Raw genomic sequence first — 18,818 nt, forward strand, 5'->3', positions numbered from 1 at the left:
GTTGAGAGAGTTTTATTGTGAATGTGTATCTGGGTGGGACTGTCTGAGTGTCCCCCCCCCCCCCCACCAAGTTTGCTTTAAGGCCTCTGCAGGTATCGAATATAGTTTTTCTGCCACTGGACTGCAGCTTCACTTTTGGCTGCTGCATACACTGTTGGACCCCTGTTGGCAACACCAAAGCCCCTTTTGATCCACTTGTGAAGGAGGGAGCCAGGAGGTTGCTGAACTGCCTCTTGATGCCACTTCTAATATTGTGTTCATTTTATTTTCAGAAATAGCCAGACTTAGTCTGAGACTCTGTAGTACTTGTGCTCCTCATCTCAGGCCTTGCAGGTGTTCAGCTAGGCCCTGGTGGCAGTCGGCACCAGAGGATTCAACCTGGTGAGCTTTGAGTCCATCAGATTTTTCAATTTTGGTTTTATGTGAATATAATATATATAATATCTGTGGTTTATGTATTTGAGACCATTCTTCAAACTTGGCTAGGTCCTTCCACACGCTATCCACACCATTAAGAGTATCTATTCTATTGCAGATTTTGGTATCATCTGCAAAGAGGTAAATCTTGCCAGACACAGGCCTTATCAATAACACTCACAAAAATGTTAAAAAGAATCAGATCAAGAACCAATCCCTGCAGCACACTGCTGCTTGATCTGGTTCTTAATCATCCCTGCAGCTCACTACTAGTAAAAGAATGTTACCAGTGGTGTGCTTGATCTGGTTCTTTTTAATATACTAAAACCCCATTTAGAGTGTTGTATGCAACTGTAGAGACTTGCACTTGCAAAAAGATATAAACAGAGGGTGAATACTAAAATGGTTAATGGCATTTGTCATAAAGCATATAGGGAAAGGCTTAAAGATCTCAATATATATATATATATATATATATATATATATATATATATATATATATACAGTGGTGGAAATAAGTATTTGATCCCTTGCTGATTTTGTAAGTTTGCCCACTGACAAAGACATGAGCAGCCCATAATTGAAGGGTAGGTTATTGGTAACAGTGAGAGATAGCACATCACAAATTAAATCCGGAAAATCACATTGTGGAAAGTATATGAATTTATTTGCATTCTGCAGAGGGAAATAAGTATTTAATCCCTCTGGCAAACAAGACCTAATACTTGGTGGCAAAACCCTTGTTGGCAAGCACAGCGGTCAGACGTCTTCTGTAGTTGATGATGAGGTTTGCACACATGTCAGGAGGAATTTTGGTCCACTCCTCTTTGCAGATCATCTCTAAATCATTAAGAGTTCTGGGCTGTCGCTTGGCAACTCGCAGCTTCAGCTCCCTCCATAAGTTTTCAATGGGATTAAGGTCTGGTGACTGGCTAGGCCACTCCATGACCCTAATGTGCTTCTTCCTGAGCCACAACTTTGTTGCCTTGGCTGTATGTTTTGGGTCATTGTCGTGCTGGAAGACCCAGCCACGACCCATTTTTAAGGCCCTGGCGGAGGGAAGGAGGTTGTCACTCAGAATTGTACGGTACATGGCCCCATCCATTCTCCCATTGATGCGGTGAAGTAGTCCTGTGCCCTTAGCAGAGAAACACCCCCAAAACATAACATTTCCACCTCCATGCTTGACAGTGGGGACGGTGTTCTTTGGGTCATAGGCAGCATTTCTCTTCCTCCAAACACGGCGAGTTGAGTTCATGCCAAAGAGCTCAATTTTTGTCTCATCTGACCACAGCACCTTCTCCCAATCACTCTCGGCATCATCCAGGTGTTCACTGGCAAACTTCAGACGGGCCGTCACATGTGCCTTCCGGAGCAGGGGGACCTTGCGGGCACTGCAGGATTGCAATCCGTTATGTCGTAATGTGTTACCAATGGTTTTCGTGGTGACAGTGGTCCCAGCTGCCTTGAGATCATTGACAAGTTCCCCCCTTGTAGTTGTAGGCTGATTTCTAACCTTCCTCATGATCAAGGATACCCCACGAGGTGAGATTTTGCGTGGAGCCCCAGATCTTTGTCGATTGACAGTCATTTTGTACTTCTTCCATTTTCTTACTATGGCACCAACAGTTGTCTCCTTCTCGCCCAGCGTCTTACTGATGGTTTTGTAGCCCATTCCAGCCTTGTGCAGGTGTATGATCTTGTCCCTGACATCCTTAGACAGCTCCTTGCTCTTGGCCATTTTGTAGAGGTTAGAGTCTGACTGATTCACTGAGTCTGTGGACAGGTGTCTTTCATACAGGTGACCATTGCCGACAGCTGTCTGTCATGCAGGTAACGAGTTGATTTGGAGCATCTACCTGGTCTGTAGGGGCCAGATCTCTTACTGGTTGGTGGGGGATCAAATACTTATTTCCCTCTGCAGAATGCAAATAAATTCATATACTTTCCACAATGTGATTTTCCGGATTTAATTTGTGATGTGCTATCTCTCACTGTTACCAATAACCTACCCTTCAATTATGGGCTGCTCATGTCTTTGTCAGTGGGCAAACTTACAAAATCAGCAAGGGATCAAATACTTATTTCCACCACTGTATATATATATATATATACTTTGGAAGAAAGAAATCAGAGGGCAGGGGACATATGATGAAGATGAAAGGGGAAATATTCAGGAGTACTCTAAGGAAATACTCTTTATAGAAAGGAAGGTGGAAACATGGAACTGTCTTCTGGCAGAGGTGGTGAAAATGAAGCTTGTATTTGAATTCAAGAGGATAATGGACAAACATGTTTGGTCTCTGAGATAGAGGAAGGGATAGTATATGGTATGGATGGACAGACTAGATGGGCCATGTGGTGCATATCTGCCACTGTTTTCTCTGTTTCTAATTTCATGATTTAGTTATAGGAAACAAACAGCTGCTTGTTTTCTATGTAGTTCTGAGAAGGGACCCCCCCCCCCCCCCACACACACACACACACACACACACATTTTTGGTACCGGTGGGGGGGCGCCCTCTCTCGTCCCAGGCACCACATTGCCTTGGGCCACTCCGACGTTCATCTCAATTGTAAACAAAAGTGTATAAGCACAACGAGCAACACCTGTAGTGCAGCTCCATGTTACTCTCTGAGGAGAAGATTTACATAATTTTGTTGTGCAATTTGCAGATTATTAGACATCGTTCATTGAGCTCATACTCTTTGTCTGCAATTGAGATGACCATAATCTGAACCCTAATATACTGAAACCCAGCGCTATATCAAATATTTCATATGGGTATCACTCTAAGTGGGCACAGGTACCAAGAATCATCACTCAGGACCTCAGCAGCAACTTGATGCACATAGAGAACTCATAAGTACATAAGTAATGCCACACTGGGAAAAGACCAAGGGTCAATCAAGCCCAGCATCCTGTCCATGACAGCAGCCAATCCAGGCCAAGGGCACCTGGCAAGCTTCCCAAACATACAAACATTCTATACATGTTATTTTTTATCTTCTTCTTTTTTTTTGTAATTATCCTGACTCCAATGGACTGTTATCCCCATGAGAGGGAGCCTAGGAGACATTGCCACTTCCCCTTAAGAATACTCCCTCACAGTGTCAGAACCACCTAAAAACTCATAGTCCTGCCCAAAGGAAAAGTGACACGGGAGGGGTGGAGCCAAGATGGCATGGTCCAGAAAGTATAAAAGTTCAGGACACAGCTAAGTTAAGGAGACTTAGAGGGAGGCAGTACAGCAACGCCCCACAGCTTATGCTTCCACCATCTATATATGAATCGCAATCACTACAGTCAGGTAGGCCAAGTTCAACTTGGAGACTGGCAGATTGGTAATTTTGAACCAGCCAGTCACAAACTGGCCTTAAGTGATTGCTAGAGACCTGTGCTTTTTTTGTAGAAAAAAAGGTGCCGGTGCTCATTGTGGGCGGAGTCACCACATATGATTCCACCCCTATTATAGCCACACCCACATTTGCCACACCCCTTATACCAGCCATAGCGCATATAAGCAGACATCATTGAAAATATTATACTACTATAGGAGAAAAAAATAACGTGATTTTTTTTTTCATTATAAATAATTTCTGTAAGCTGTTACAGCTCCAGTATACCTAGTGCAAAATAAGACAGCAGATGTAAATTCTCAAATTGGACATATTCCAGACACTAAAATGAAAATAAAATGATTTTTTCTACCTTTGTTTTCTGGTGACTTTGTTTTTCTGATCATGCTGGCTCAGTATCTGATTCTGCTGCTATCTGTCCTCTTAACTCTGTTTCCAGGGCTTCCTTTCCATTTATTTCTTTACTTTCCTCCTTTCGTCTTCATTTCTTGCCCTACATCCCTAAGTAAAAGCTGGGACCTCCGCAGACTTGACTGTTGAGTGGATCCAGCTTCTGCCTATTTTCTACAACCATTTGCAGTTTTTCTCCTCTCTTCCTTTTCCCTCATATCATCTCCTTCCTCACTCTTCCCTCGCCTTCATCCATGTCCAGCATTTCTTCTCTCTCCCTTTCCTCTTCTCCATCCACCCATGTCTAGCAGCCCTCCTCTCCCCTGCCCTCCATCCATCCATGTCCAGTGACTCTTTTGTCCCCCCTGCCCTCCACCCATGTCCAGCAAGCCCCCCTGTCCCCCCTGCCATCCACCCATGACCAGCAAACCCCCCTGTCCCCCCTGCCATCCACCCATGTCCAGCGATTCTCTCTTCCCCCTGCCATCCACCCATGTCCAAAGACCCCCTGTCCCCCCTGCCATCCACCCATGTCCAGCGATTCTCTCTTCCCCCTGCCATCCACCCATGTCCAGCAACCCCCCACCCCCTGCCATCCACCCATGTCCAGCGACCCCCCACCCCCTGCCATCCACCCATGTCCAGCGACCCCCCCATCTCCCCTGCCATCCACCCATGTCTAGCGATTCTCTCTTCCCCCTGCAATGCACCCATGTCCAGCAACCCCCCATCCCCCCTGCCATCCACCCATGTCCAGCGACCCCCATCCCCCCTGCCGTCCACCCATGTCGTGACCCCCCGTCCCCCTGCCATCTACCCATGTCCAGCGACCCCCCCATCCCCTCTGTCCCCCTGCCATCTACCCATGTCCAGTGACCCTCCTGTCCCCCCTGCCATCCACCCATGTCCAGCAACCCCCCTGTCCCCCTGCCATCCACCCATATCCAGTGATTCTCTCATCCCCCTGCCATGCACCCATGTCCAGCGACCCTCCTGTCCCCCCTGTCCTCCCCTGCCATCCACCCATGTCCAGCAACCCCATCCCCCTCCAGTGACTCTCCTCATTTCCCTGCTCCCCCTTCCTCCAGCCACCCATACCCATCTGAGCCCCCCTCCCCGACCCAGTCCCCACCTGCCTACCAGCTCCGTGTCAACAACCCTCTTCTCCTGCCACCCGGCACCATGACCCAGCCTTTAAAAAAATCTACGAAGCGGCGGAGCGGTGCCTTGCGTCTGCCTGTAAAAGACGAAAAATCGCCTCATCGGGCCGGCCTTCCCTCTCTGTGTTCCACCCTTGCGGAAATAGGAAGTTACGTCAGAGGGCGGGACACAGTGAGGGAAGGCTGGCCGATGAGGTGATTTTTCTTCTTTTACAGGCAGACACGAGGCACCGCTCCGCCACTTCATAGATTTTTTTAAAGGCTGAGTCATGGTGCTGGGTGGCAGGAGAAGAGGGTCGTCGGCACAGAGCTGGTAGGCAGGTGGGGACTGGATTGGGGAGGGGACCTACAAAAAAAGGTGCCGTTACGCCGTACCGGCGCATACCGGCACAAAAAAAGCACTGCTAGAGACTATACTGATAACTCTGGAGAACCATGCCAGAGACAAGTAAAGTGTACTGCCAGCTGGGAAACAGTGAGGTACACTATGGCCCTGCAGGGGCCGGTCACCCAAAGACATTGCCATGATTGTAGACTAGTTTTGTGTTTCACTTTACCCCCACTTGTGAATGGTACAGGACCTCTATCCAAGACTTATAATAAATATTATTTACCTTTACCTGCACCCGTTGTGTGGCTCCAGTTTGTCCTGGCTCCAGGCAAGCCCTCATTCACGCAACCACATCCCAATTATTAGTAACTAGGTCTCATTGCATATATGGGACTTGTGCTAAAATAACACAGGCTAGTGGTAAAATAATACATCTTGACAGTAGCCAGCATTCATAACTATGCCCCTAAATATACTAACATAATAATTAAGGCTGCAAGTTAACTATCAGGCTCATTTTTGAAAGAGAAGGACGGCCATCTTTCAACACAAATCGGAAGATGGGCGTCCTTCTCCCAGGGTCGCCCAAATCGGCATAATCAAAAGCCAATTTTGGGCGTCCCAACTGCTTTCAGTCACAGAGATGGCCAAAGTTCCCGGGGGGCATGTCGGAGGCTTAGCGAAGGCGGGACTTAGGTGTGCCTAACACATGGACGTCCTCAACCCATAATGGAGAAAAAAGGCGTCCCTGACGAGCACTTGGACGACTTTATCTGGTCCTGTTTTTCATACAACCAAGGCACAAAAAGGTGCCCGAACTGACCTGATGACCACCGGAGAGAATCAGGGATGACCTCCCCTTACTCCCCCAGTGGTCACTAACCCCCTCCCACCCTCAAAAAATATCTTTAAAAATATTTTGTGCCAGCCTCAAATGTCATACTCAGGTCCATCACAGCAGTATGTAGGTCCCTGGAGCAGTTTTAGTGGGTGCAGTGCACTTCAGCCAGGCGGACCCAGGCCCATCCCCCCCTACCTTTTACACTTGTGGTGGTAAATGTGAGCCCTCCAAAACCCACCAGAAACCCACTGTATCCACATCTAGGTGCCCCCCTTCACCCGTAAGGGCTATGGTAGTGGTGTACAGTTGTGGGTAGTGGGGTTTGGGGGGCTCAGCACACAAGGTAAGGGAGCTATGTACCTGGAAGCAAGTTATGAAGTCCACTGCAGTGCCCCCTAGGGTGCCCGGTTGGTGTCCTGACATGTTAGGGGGACCAGTGCACTACAAATGCTGGCTCCTCCCATGACCAAATGGCTTGTATTTGGTTGTTTCTGAGATGGCACAAAACAACTTCTAACGCTGAATTATTAGAAGTTGTTTTGTGCCTTAAATCTTTGTTTAAAGTAAGATTGCCAATAGGAGATTTGGTTTACAAGACTTGGTTTACATGACTTGTCTGGGAATATGTTTGACATGATAGATTCCTAGACCCCTGATGCAGGCCAGTAGGGTCGAAACACAAGTCGAGTCGGGTCCCCTTTTTTATTGAAGACTGTTGTTAATAAAGTTTTTTCTGGACACCATCTGCGAGAGTTTCTTCTCCTTTCCTCTACTGTTTGCTGCTTGGTGTTTTCCTTCAGTGGAGCTTTTTCTTCTGCTTGTGTTTGGCCACTAGTGCATGGCCATTAATAGAAACAGCACGCTATCACTTACCACAGCTTAGTAAAAGGATATTCTGCCCCACAGCTTGTGTATGTTCACATTATGTTTGAAATGTGTCTGTATGCTGAACGGGAAAGGAGATAGGATCTGATATATCACCTTTCTGTGGTTTCAATTGAAGGGTTTACATATTATATACAGGTGCTTATTTTGCACATGGGGCAATGGAGAGTTAAGTGACTGGCCCAGAGTCACAAGCTGCAGTGGGAATTGAACCCAGTTCCCCATGTTCTCAGACTACTCCTCCACAGTTTCCTGTGAGGGTCTTGTAATCGCTGTTGTTATTGATATGCAAGAACATTTTAAATGGGCTCAAATCCACTCTGGTTTTCGGTCATAGATGACCAGTCTGTTGTAGATGATACAATTTTTCCAAAGGAAATATATGATCTTTGAAAAAATAATCTGAAAATGCATTCCCAAGAGATTAGAATATTCTTCTCTCATATTCAAATAACTGTCAACTTAACAATGTCATTAATATCTCTGCATCCATCCACCACTATAATATGGGCTAGCTTGAATAGTTTATAGTTTATTAAAATTTACTATACAGCTCAAACTGACAAACAGAGCAGAGCAGTTTACAGGCTAAAATACAGTAGGAAAGGAACTTCATCACATATAGGACAGAAAGCTCAATCACATAAAGAAAAGGCAGAAGGGAAACAGGTAAATACCAACAGAAGGGAGAAGAGTGAGAGATGGTCCTTGAGGACCCCTGTCATATGATTCAAAGGTCAGCCAGAAGTACTACAGTATATGCTTCATTAAACAGCCAAGTTTTGAGTTCAACCTTAAAGCTCTTTAGAGACACATTACCTCGAAGTGAAAGTGGGAAGTTATTCGAACAAAAAGGTGTCAGAAAACAAAAAGTTTTGTGCCTACTGGATTCGAATTGTGTTGCTTTGTGGTTTGGCCGGGGCTTTTTTTGAGGGTGTACTTGGGGCTACTGAGTACCAGCACCTTTTCCATTGTCTACTAAAATTGACCCATGATCCCCAAGTTTTAATGAAAGAGCTCAGGTTCTGCACACCAATTCTGCCTTGTCATAGATTCTGTGACTGGTTGCAGGGGGCCTGACTATTGTGGGGTGGACCCCTGAAGGGTGGCCTGGCATTTCAGTACCAGCACCTTTTTCGCTAGAAAAAAATGCACTGGGTTTGGCAATACTAGATGGTGATCATTACAAGAATGCAAAACTCTAGACAGTAAGGAATGGTACAATTAGAAAGGTAATCTGGCATACTTAGACGGAAGGTCTTGAATGTGAGTATGGCAACCTTGTAAGTAATCCTTTGTTTCATTGGTAACCGGTGATGTTTTTTTTGACCAAATGTGTTACATGAACTGCATAATAGACATCACAAAGAAGCCAAATTGCTGTGTTTTGCAATGCTTGGAGTTCTTTTTAGAAAGCACCAGGGCAAACCTGTGTAAACAAAATTGCAAAATTCTATTAATCTAGTCTAGATATTACAAATGAGAGGATAAGGGCATTGAGTTAATCATTTTAACATATACTAAACAAGTGTAGATTATAAGAATCTTAATGGCTTCTGACCTTGTGTGTTACAAGAAGAACTGAATGTTCTTAGATATGCTTTTTGGCTAGCTTGTAAAAACCTCCTAGTGGTCTAAAACTGTAACATGTTCATCCAAGCTTAAAAGATATGCTTCATGTACAGCTGCACGTAGATGAGAGTCTAAAAAGGTATATAAGAAACGGGAAGGTATGGGGAGGGCAGCAACATGAGGGTATGCTGAATTTGTCTCCTTGCAAGAAATAAAACTGCTTTAAGCCTGACTTGGTCTCTTGGTGTTTGTGAGTATCATTGGTAAAATTCTTTTAACAGCTTGGTCCTTCGAGCCGGAAACCAATAACATTTTCCTTGTGTCAGGATCAGAACTGTTGCGCACACGGATTTTGAAAAAAATCCCTTAATCAAAGTCCCCTGGGGAGATCCCGTAAAAAGGGGCCAGTTCTTCTGACTCTTGGAAGGGTGATGGTTTTCTTTCTTAAATGTCACGAATCACATGGGACCAATTTAGGTAATGTTTTGGGGGGTTTTTTTAGTATTGAGATTTGGAGTGAGGACTCTTTTCAGTCTGGGACTGCTATAGTATAAAAGAAGTCCAAGGTCTGGGACCCACTCTGAGGAGAGTGCGGACTCTTTTTTTTTTTTGTCTGGTACTGCTATAATGTAAAAGAAGTCTGGGGTCTGGGACCCACTCAACGACCATAGTCTGTGTGAGAAGACTACAGGAATAAATAACTCCTTGTGCACGTTAAAAAAAAAAACAAGAGAGAGAGAGAGAAAATAGTTGGTAGGAATTTAGAGTTCCTGAAACCAATAGTTTAATAACCATGGGAAATTTATGTTGTAAGATTGGTTGTTGCACAGTCTTTGTTGTTGTTTTAAGAGATCTCCAGGGCAGATCCTTCACTGCCTGCCCTTCCATCCATGTCCAGTGATTCTCCTCTCTCCCCTGCCCTCTCCTCCATCCATCCAGGTCCAGCCATTCTCCTCTCTCCCCTGTCTTCCCCTGCATCCATGTCCAGTAATTCTTCTCTCTCTCTCTCTCATACCCTCCCCTCCATCCATGTCCAGCAATTCTCCTCTCCCCTGACATATATCCATTTCTAGCAATTCTCTCTCTCCTGCCCTCCCCTCCATCCATCCATATCCAGCAATTCTCCACTTTCCCCCTGCCTTCTAGGCATTTCCAGCAATGCTCATATCTCTCCTGCCCTCCCCGCCACTCCACTCCACTCCACTTCACCAATATCTAGCAATTCTCCTCTCCCCTGCCCTCCCCTCCATCTATCCATCTATGCCCAGCAATTCTCCTGTCTCCCCTGCCCTCCTTTCCATCCAATGTCCAGTGATTCTCTTCTCTCCCCTGCCCTCCCCCATCCATATCCATATCCAGAGGTTCTTCTCTCCCTCTGTCCTCTCCTCTCATCTATGTCCAGCAATACTCCTCTCTCCCCTGTCCTCTCCTCCCATCCATGTCCAGCTATTCTACTCACCTCCCTGTCCTCCCCTCCCATCTATGTCTAGTGATTCTCCTCAGCCCTTTCTCCTTCTTCCTCTGCCTACCTACTTGAAAGTCTGGGACCCCAACAGTAATCAGCCAGTACAAGACCTGGCACTAGCACTGAAGAGCCTTCACATCCAACACCATGTGCTTGGGAAAGCCCATTTAGTTCTGCCCTCTCTGGCCTGTATGCTTCAGAGGGGCGGTACCAATAGGACCTCTACGATCGGATAGGCTTGAAGGCTGAGTGTGCTAGTGCAGGGCCTTGCACTGAGTAATTCGGGGGCCTGTACTCTCAAGCAGGCAGTGAGAGGAAACGGGATCATCAGGTAAATAAAGTGCTGGTACGTTGTACCAGCACAAAAAACGCCCTGCAGTTAGAACAGTTTTGCCTAAAGTATTAGGATATGGCCAGCTTGTAATATGTTGTTCACAAAATCTATTAACCAGAGATGAATTTCTGATAAGGTGTGTTTTAATAATTGAGAAGGGCAAATATCAAGGGAGCAATAAGTTTGTCACAGTTTACCTACTAATATAAAAACCAAACCTAAAGGTACCTGAGTAAAATGGTTCCAAATTCTGTTTCCAGGAATATATCCCTTTTCTTGCACCATAATTAAATCTGTATCCAAGCATTTATGATTATTACCTAACAATGGTGCCAATGCTAAAAACACTACCAGCATTAACAGCGTGTTAATGCCGGGTTTGAACGCATGTTATAGTGGGCAGCATGCACAAATGTTTTCAGAGCAGGCTGCATTTAAATTCAAGTAGTATGCCCCCTGCAGTTATGTTATGCCTTCAGTGCAGGAAACTTTCACAAGATCCAGTGCAACATTAGAAGCGACACCCCTTCTCTCTCTCCAACCCAACTATCCTGCCCCAGCCTCCCCAACTGTAAAAGGTAGCCCAGTGTCCCACCCCTGACCCCTTTTGAGCATCAGCCCTGACCCTCCTGACCTCTCTTTCCCCAAACCTAATAAAAATGCCCTGGTGACCCAGTAGCCCCCTCCTCTTTCCCTCCCTCTGGCACAAAAACAATGGTGGTCTGGTGGCCAAATGGCTAACTCCCACCCTCCTTCCCACCCAAGTAGATAGTCTAACAGGACCCCCCAACCCAAGGCCCCCCATCCCACATACCTGGAAGGAGGCAGGAGCAATGCCCACTCACTCCTGCCTCTGGGCACGGTCATCTCCAAAATGGCATCTTGGGGTTGCGGGTAGGGCGGGTCTTCACCATTTTAGAGATGATGGCACCCAGTGATGCTCAGAGGTAGGAGCAAATGGGCATTGCTCTGGCCTCCTCCAGGTACTGGGGCCAGGGAGCCATGGGTTGGAGTGGGGGGTCCCATTTTGTCTTAGGTGAGAGGAGGAAGTCAGCCAGGGGGCTACCGGACAACCATTGTTTCTGTGCCTGAGGGAGGGAGGGGGACCACTAGACCACTAGGGCATTTTTTTAAGGTTGGGGGAAGGGGAGGTCGGGAGGGAGTTATGGCATTTTTTTAATGTCAACTTGTCATTCCACCCTGATCCGTGGATTACTGCCATGATTTTAACATGGCAGTAATTTGCATGCTCATTAGTTTGAGCATGCCACAGCTATTTCTTATTGTGCTAAGTTCATGGTAGAGTGAGGACTCTCCAATCCAAGAGTAGGACAGATGAACACTTCCAATGGAGTGTTTTGATGCAAATGCGGCTGCTTCAGGAGTATAAAAAATGCATATAAATAAAATAATGAATAAGGCATATGAATAATAAAATCACACCAATAAAATTTTATATATCATAAAATATATGAACATGTATAATCTAAATTAAATGAATAATGGTTAATCAGAATAACACAAATCATGATTATGGTCTAAACTATAAAAATGTTGGATTATGGTACATCTGAAGAACTTGATACAATAAATATACAGAAAAATATTGAGAATGTGTAATTAATCAAACAGAATGATTATCTACATAAATAAATACAATGATAAAAATATTACACAATAAAAATTCTTTACAAGATGATAAATAAGGCTATCAAGCTAGATAAAAGTGTGATGTTATAAAAGTGTGCCATAATTAAAAACATTTTAAAAACATATTGTTTCATGAAACATGGTTATTTGGAAAGTTATAAAAGCATGAATATGTATAAATTGACAATGTACAAAAATGACTGATGTCTAGTCAAGAATGGAACAGCGAAGCTAAATAGCAATTTCAAAGTGGAGGAGAGAACACAGGTACTAACCTGAAGACACAATGTACACTATTCATCAAATCCTTTACACAGTGAGGTAGAAAATGTTGTGAAGCAACAATCTATTTTGGGAAAGCATAAACGTAATGTTCAAAGCATCAAAGTGAAATTTAATTATATGGTGCATTCTAAAAATCAAAATATATACCAAACATTAATAATTGGCTCTACTCATTATAGAAGACCTGATACAGTGCGGTGTAAAATAGGGAAAATAGGAAATAGTGCTCAATATATAAAGCAAGTAATGCATGCAAGATTTAAACCAATAATCACCACAGAAGAAATATAATTACAAAAAAAACCACTACAAACTTCTATTAGTCTTAATCAGATTGTAAATTAAAGGAGGAACTGGAAATGAAAGGTAAAGATATAGAAGACACCAGAACCTGTTCAAAGGCATGCACATGCCAATGTAGAAATGATAGGGCCCTGCTTACTAAAGTGTGCTCGCGTTTTTAGCGTGCACAAAAAATTATTGCATGCTAACTCTAGAGACACCCATATATTCCTATGGGTGTTTCTAGCATTAGCACGTGCTAAAAACGCTAGCGTGGCTATAGCGCATCTTAGTAAACAAGGCCCATAGTATATACAAAATACTATATATGCTTTATGGTTATGGTTTATTTCTAGACCGCTCAAGCTGCCATGGCAGAGCTAAGCGATATACAGGGTAATAAAATAAGCAGTAGGAAAGGAACGCCATTAATAATAGGAAAGATAAACAGTCTTATAAAGAAAAGGAAGGAAGAAACACACAGGAGAAAATCAGACAGAGATAGCAAAGAAAGAAAAGGTAGATGCCATCCAGTTGGTGAAAAACCACTTAATCAAACTCTTGAAAAGCCTGTTAAAACAACCATGCTTTATAAACAAACGACCAGGGCATTTTTTTTTTGTTTGGTTGGGGGAGGGGGGTTGGGAGGGAGCTCTGGCATATTTTTTAAATGTTAAATTTCCTGTCATTGCCTGAGTCAATCATCACTCACGGTAAAGTTGATATGGGGAACTGAGGAACTGAGTTGGATTCCCACTTCAGGCACAGGCAGCTCCTTGTGACTCTGGGCAAGTCACTTAACCCTCCATTGCCCCATGTAAGCTGCATTGAGCCTGCCATGAGTGGGAAAGCGCGGGGTACAAATGTAACAAAAATAAAATTAAAAAAAAATTCTGTGCTGAGCCATGGATTACTGCCACGATTTTAAAGCTGCAGTAATTTGCATGCTCGGTTTGAGCATGCTGCAGCTTTTTCTTTTTAAACTAAGTTCTTTTAAGAGTGAGGACTCTACCACAAACATTTGAGCATCGGCCCCAATGATTGTCTGACTTTATCAATTTTAGATTGAAAAAATTTAGCAAGATAATCTGCATTAGGTTGTAGATTCACCATAATGGAAATTAAAGAATTTGAAAATACTAAATAATTAAACCCTTTAAAAGTGTTTTGGATGAATAATTAGATGAACTAGTCTTCTGGTTATAATACATTTTCCTTGCCTCATTTACTGCTAATTTATATTTACTTCCCTTGAAGTAGAACTTTTCACTATTATTCTTCCTTGCTCTGCATATTTAAGATATTACTCTATCTGTTGCCATATCTGTCTGTGACATAATAGCAGCACATTAGACAAAGATGTTATCTATCATGAGAGATGAAGAACCTTTGCAAGTCAAGGGATGTAGCACAATAACAACTTCGTTTTGGAAACCCTTCCCTTGGGAGAGAACAGTGAGAGCAAGTTGAAAAGTCTGTATTCCCACAGAATTACAGTAGGAGTCAATCAGGCCATGTTATGCCAGTGGATCACACTGTGCTCTCCCTCTTCTGAGTCTCAAACTAACAGTGTGTCCTTCAGCCCCTTTCTATTTTTGACTTTGTGTCCAGATCCAACCTATCAATAATCTCTGAGTTCAGAGAGGAGCGTAGCCAGACTTCGGTGGGAGGAGGGTCCAGAGCCCGAGGTGAGGGGGCACATTTTAGCCCCACCCCCCCAGTGCCGCCGACTCCCCTGCCACTCCCCCCCCCCCCCCCCCCCCCCGGCGCTGGCGCCCCTTCCCCCGTCGCCATCCCTCCACCGTCAGGTACCTTTTCTGGCGGGGATCCCCAATCCCCACCAGCCGAAGTCCCCTTCAGCGCCGGTCTCCAAGTCCACCGCATTCACTGATCTGGATTCTGTTTCTGTGAGTTCCTACGTTCAGGATGTCAGGACTCACAGAAACAGAATCCAGATCAGCAACGCGCCGGAGACCGGCGCTGAAGAGGACTTCAGCTGGCAGGGGTTGGGGACTCCTGCCAGCAAAGGTACCTGATGGCGGCAGTGAGGGAGGGTTGGCTGTGACGGGAGGGGGGGGGTTGAATGTGGCGGGGAGGGGCGGCGTCGGGGGGGTGAAAGCAGGGGGCCAGAGCTAAATCTGCGGGTGCCCATGCCCCCATGGCCCCACCTAGCTACGCCCCAAAGAGTTAGTCTCAACCATGTGGTGCTTGCTGCCTGAAATCAAGATGTGTGCAGCCAGTACCAGGAGGTCCTGCCATTGCAGTCTCTGTCATATCTCCCCCTCCCCAACTATGATGAGGATAACCCAGACCCAGTAATTATATGTGCTTGACTACTATCCACAAGGCTATGGCTGTACCGTATGTATGATCCTACCACAGCGCTCTCTTCCAATTGCTGTTCTAAGCAAGCTGATTGCTGATACTAGACCTTTAAAAGTTCCAGCTGCTTTTATGCTTGTGCTACAGCACCCTCCTGTGGTTGCTTTGCAGGATCATCCTTATACACCTATGCAAGCATAGCTTCTAGTTTCAGGCTCCTGTTTCTGTTCTCCTCAGTGCCCTCTTGCAACAGAATCCAGAGTGATCCATCAAAAAAGAGACACAGACAGACAATGCTTTAACGATGCTACATGTTCAGAAATCATAGCCGTAAGTATAGACAGTTATTCAAATATTATCACATGCACACATCAGAACAGGTATCCATACACACACATTGCAAAAATAAACAACAACTTCAACAGAGTTCATCCAAAACTATGTTGTTTTCCTCATTTCCATATTCCAAAATTTTAGACTGCAGATGTACAGATCAATAGGACCCACAGCAGCCCAAAACAAGTAAAGTCAGGAACAACACAATTTATACCTAATTGTTTAACAGCAGTACAATGTGCATGTAAGGTCTATATAAATGAATTAAAAACATCAAAGTATAAAGCAAATTCCCCACTTAGGTGCCACTTGATAGCAATAATGAAACAGTGATGGAATAGTCACATAGCAAGCAGAAAAATGATTCATTTTCCATTGGAAACATTAAACTTTGTATGAACATGGCTAATAGTTGGCTGCTTGCATGTACATCCAAACAGACTTTAAGTAGAAATAAATATATACAGCAGAACTGACACATTTTGACAGACTCTGGACTTCTGTATGGATGTGGCGCTTCCTCCATTATTCCAGTGGCGTTCCGAGGGGCGCTGATACCTGGGGTGGATCGCCGATGCGCCCCGCTCCCCGGGTGCAGCGCCCCCCCCCTGTGCAGCGCGACCCCCCCCCTGGCGAAGGGACGCCCCCCCACCCCAGCGAAAGAACCCCACCGGGTACATGCCGCTGGGGGGGGGTGCCGCATGCCGGTCAGCGTCGTTGGTTTCCATGCTCCCTCTGCCCCGGAACAGGAAGTAACCTGTTCCGGGGCAGAGGGAGCATGGAAACCAACGATACTAACCGGCGCACGGCACCCCCCCCCCCCCAGTGGCATGCACCCGGGGCGGACCGCCCCCACCGCCCCCCCCCTTGGTATGCCACTGCATTATTCAATATCTGTTTTATAATAGTGGTAATAAAAAATGGCCATTGTGTTCTTATAATACAACAGTGCATTCCATAAAACAAAAGGGCAAGCTCCCAAATACCATCTTTCTCTTTTGATCTACACATAGGAAAAGACCATTTTACATGCACCCAGGTTTCAACGAAATAAAGGTTGACAAACACCTTTGTAGTTAAAAATAAAAACAGTGAATGTTGAGCACTTGATTCTCATAACATGGTGTCTGTTTTGTTCAACTACCATTTGGGGTTCAAAGAGCAACACCATGAGCATGTAAGGTCTGGATAAATGAATTAAAAACATCAAAGTTTAAACCAAATGCCACACTTAGATGCCAATTGGTAACAATAATGAGGAGGGAAGAGAGGAAAGGGGTAAGGGAGGGGCTAGGGGTGCTGAGGTCTGGGGGGGGGTATCATGGCAGGAGTGACACAATGAGCGATAAGCACCAAGGTTACAAGGACCTGTAGGAGCACATCTCTCATCACATCCACCTGCTGTGACATCCCCCTGAACTCATCGAGGATGCTGCACAGTGTGTCCTTATTCTGCCCATGGGCTGTACCTCTGTCCTCTGTGCCTTGTTGCAGCTCAGGGGCCAATGAGGCAGCATCTTAGAGGATAAGGAATGTTGGGGAGGAACAGTAGTGGATGGTCTGCCTGCACGTGCAATTTGTGCTCTACACTAGCACAACCACCTCTGGGTGAGTCCCCCACTCTCAAATTATCCCCAGTGATTTCTAGGTTACTGGAAACCCACTCCCAGTGATCCCACAGTTCCCAGAAAGCACTCACAGACCCAACACACAAACCACCAGAATTCTTTATCAGTCCAGACAGAGACACAATAAACTAAATATTGTTTTTTGTCTTAAAATGGAACAGTGGAACAAACAAAGTGCAATTAGCAAACAATAACAGGTAATTGAATTATGGATCAATTATAACACTAACTAAACATGTGCATACTGTTTAAACGGTACCTGAGAAGATCAGGACAAACAATTCACCAAGCCTCAGCAAAGAGATTTGTCTCTCTTTTCTCCCAAGCTAAGACTGAAGCAACAGCCAGCAACAACTGCTGGATAATTTTAAACTCAAGGTCAATCAGAGCCCAGTCAACAAATTTTAAAAGTATACTGCTCACAGAACTATAGATTCATTTCTTCACCAATGGGTCGATGATCAAAAGCAAACGCAGGCACTAGAGGCTGTTAGCGGCATACTAGCACCTGCGTTTGCTACCGCCCCATGATCAGAGCCCCCAAGCACGTGAAACAATGTGCTCACAGGCTCTGAACACAACTAGCATGCAAATACATGCAAAACAGGGCTCTTAGTGCAACGCTAAACCTATTCATCCCCAATGATCAGCGACCAGAATGCCGAAGATTGGCACACTAGCTGCAGCAAACCCTGTGCCAGCTTGGAGCGAATGGAGGGAGGAATGGTGAGCCCTGTCCTGCATGCATTTGTATGCTAGCTGGCCCCCATTCCTCCCAATGCAGCAACCCCCCCCCCCCACACAGGAACCCCCAATGACAAGGGACTGGAGGTCCCCTCTGACCCCCTCCCACATAGGTTTGGGGGGGTTGGAGATCCTGTGGGTCTCCAGCCTCCCCTAACTGCCCCCCCAGTATCTCACCGATGTCCTTGGTGGCCCAGTGGGCCACAGGTAAAACCCCCCTCCACCTGGTGGTCTAGTGGCCCTTCCCCACCCCCCTACCTGCAGTTGGAGGAAAGAGGTGGCCTCCCACCTCTTCCATCAGTGCCGCCTGGAAAATGGCAGCACCCAGCCCTGCCCAGAGCCTGGAGAGGACAAAATGTTGAGACCTCAATTGTACTTTTCCACTTATACCTGGAATTAAATATTTCTTTTAGTTTAAAGTAACCTGTTTAATGCAGTATTAAAAGGTGTTCCAGAGAAATTGCCTCTTAATAGTTTTATTTTTTAAATATTTTTTGCACAACAAACAACATTCAAAACTTGTATACACCAACCATAAGAGCTAACTTTTCAAAATGATTGGGGGTGCTGACATTTTTTTTTACAGGTGGTGCATTCCCCTCTCCCCCTCCTCTCCCCCTCCCCCTCCCCCTCCTCTCCCTCCTCTCCCCCCTCTCCCCCTCTCCCTCCTCTCCCCCTCCATTCATACCCAGAAAGTCTCTCTCCCTGCCCTCTCCTCCATTCATATCCAGCAATTCTCCTCTCTCCCCTACCCTATCCTCCATTCATATCCAGCAACTCTCCTCTCATGGAAACAGGAAATGAGGGAGGGACCAA

The sequence above is a fragment of the Microcaecilia unicolor genome, chromosome 2 (genome assembly GCF_901765095.1).
Source record: "Microcaecilia unicolor chromosome 2, aMicUni1.1, whole genome shotgun sequence".
NCBI lineage: Eukaryota > Metazoa > Chordata > Amphibia > Gymnophiona > Siphonopidae > Microcaecilia > Microcaecilia unicolor.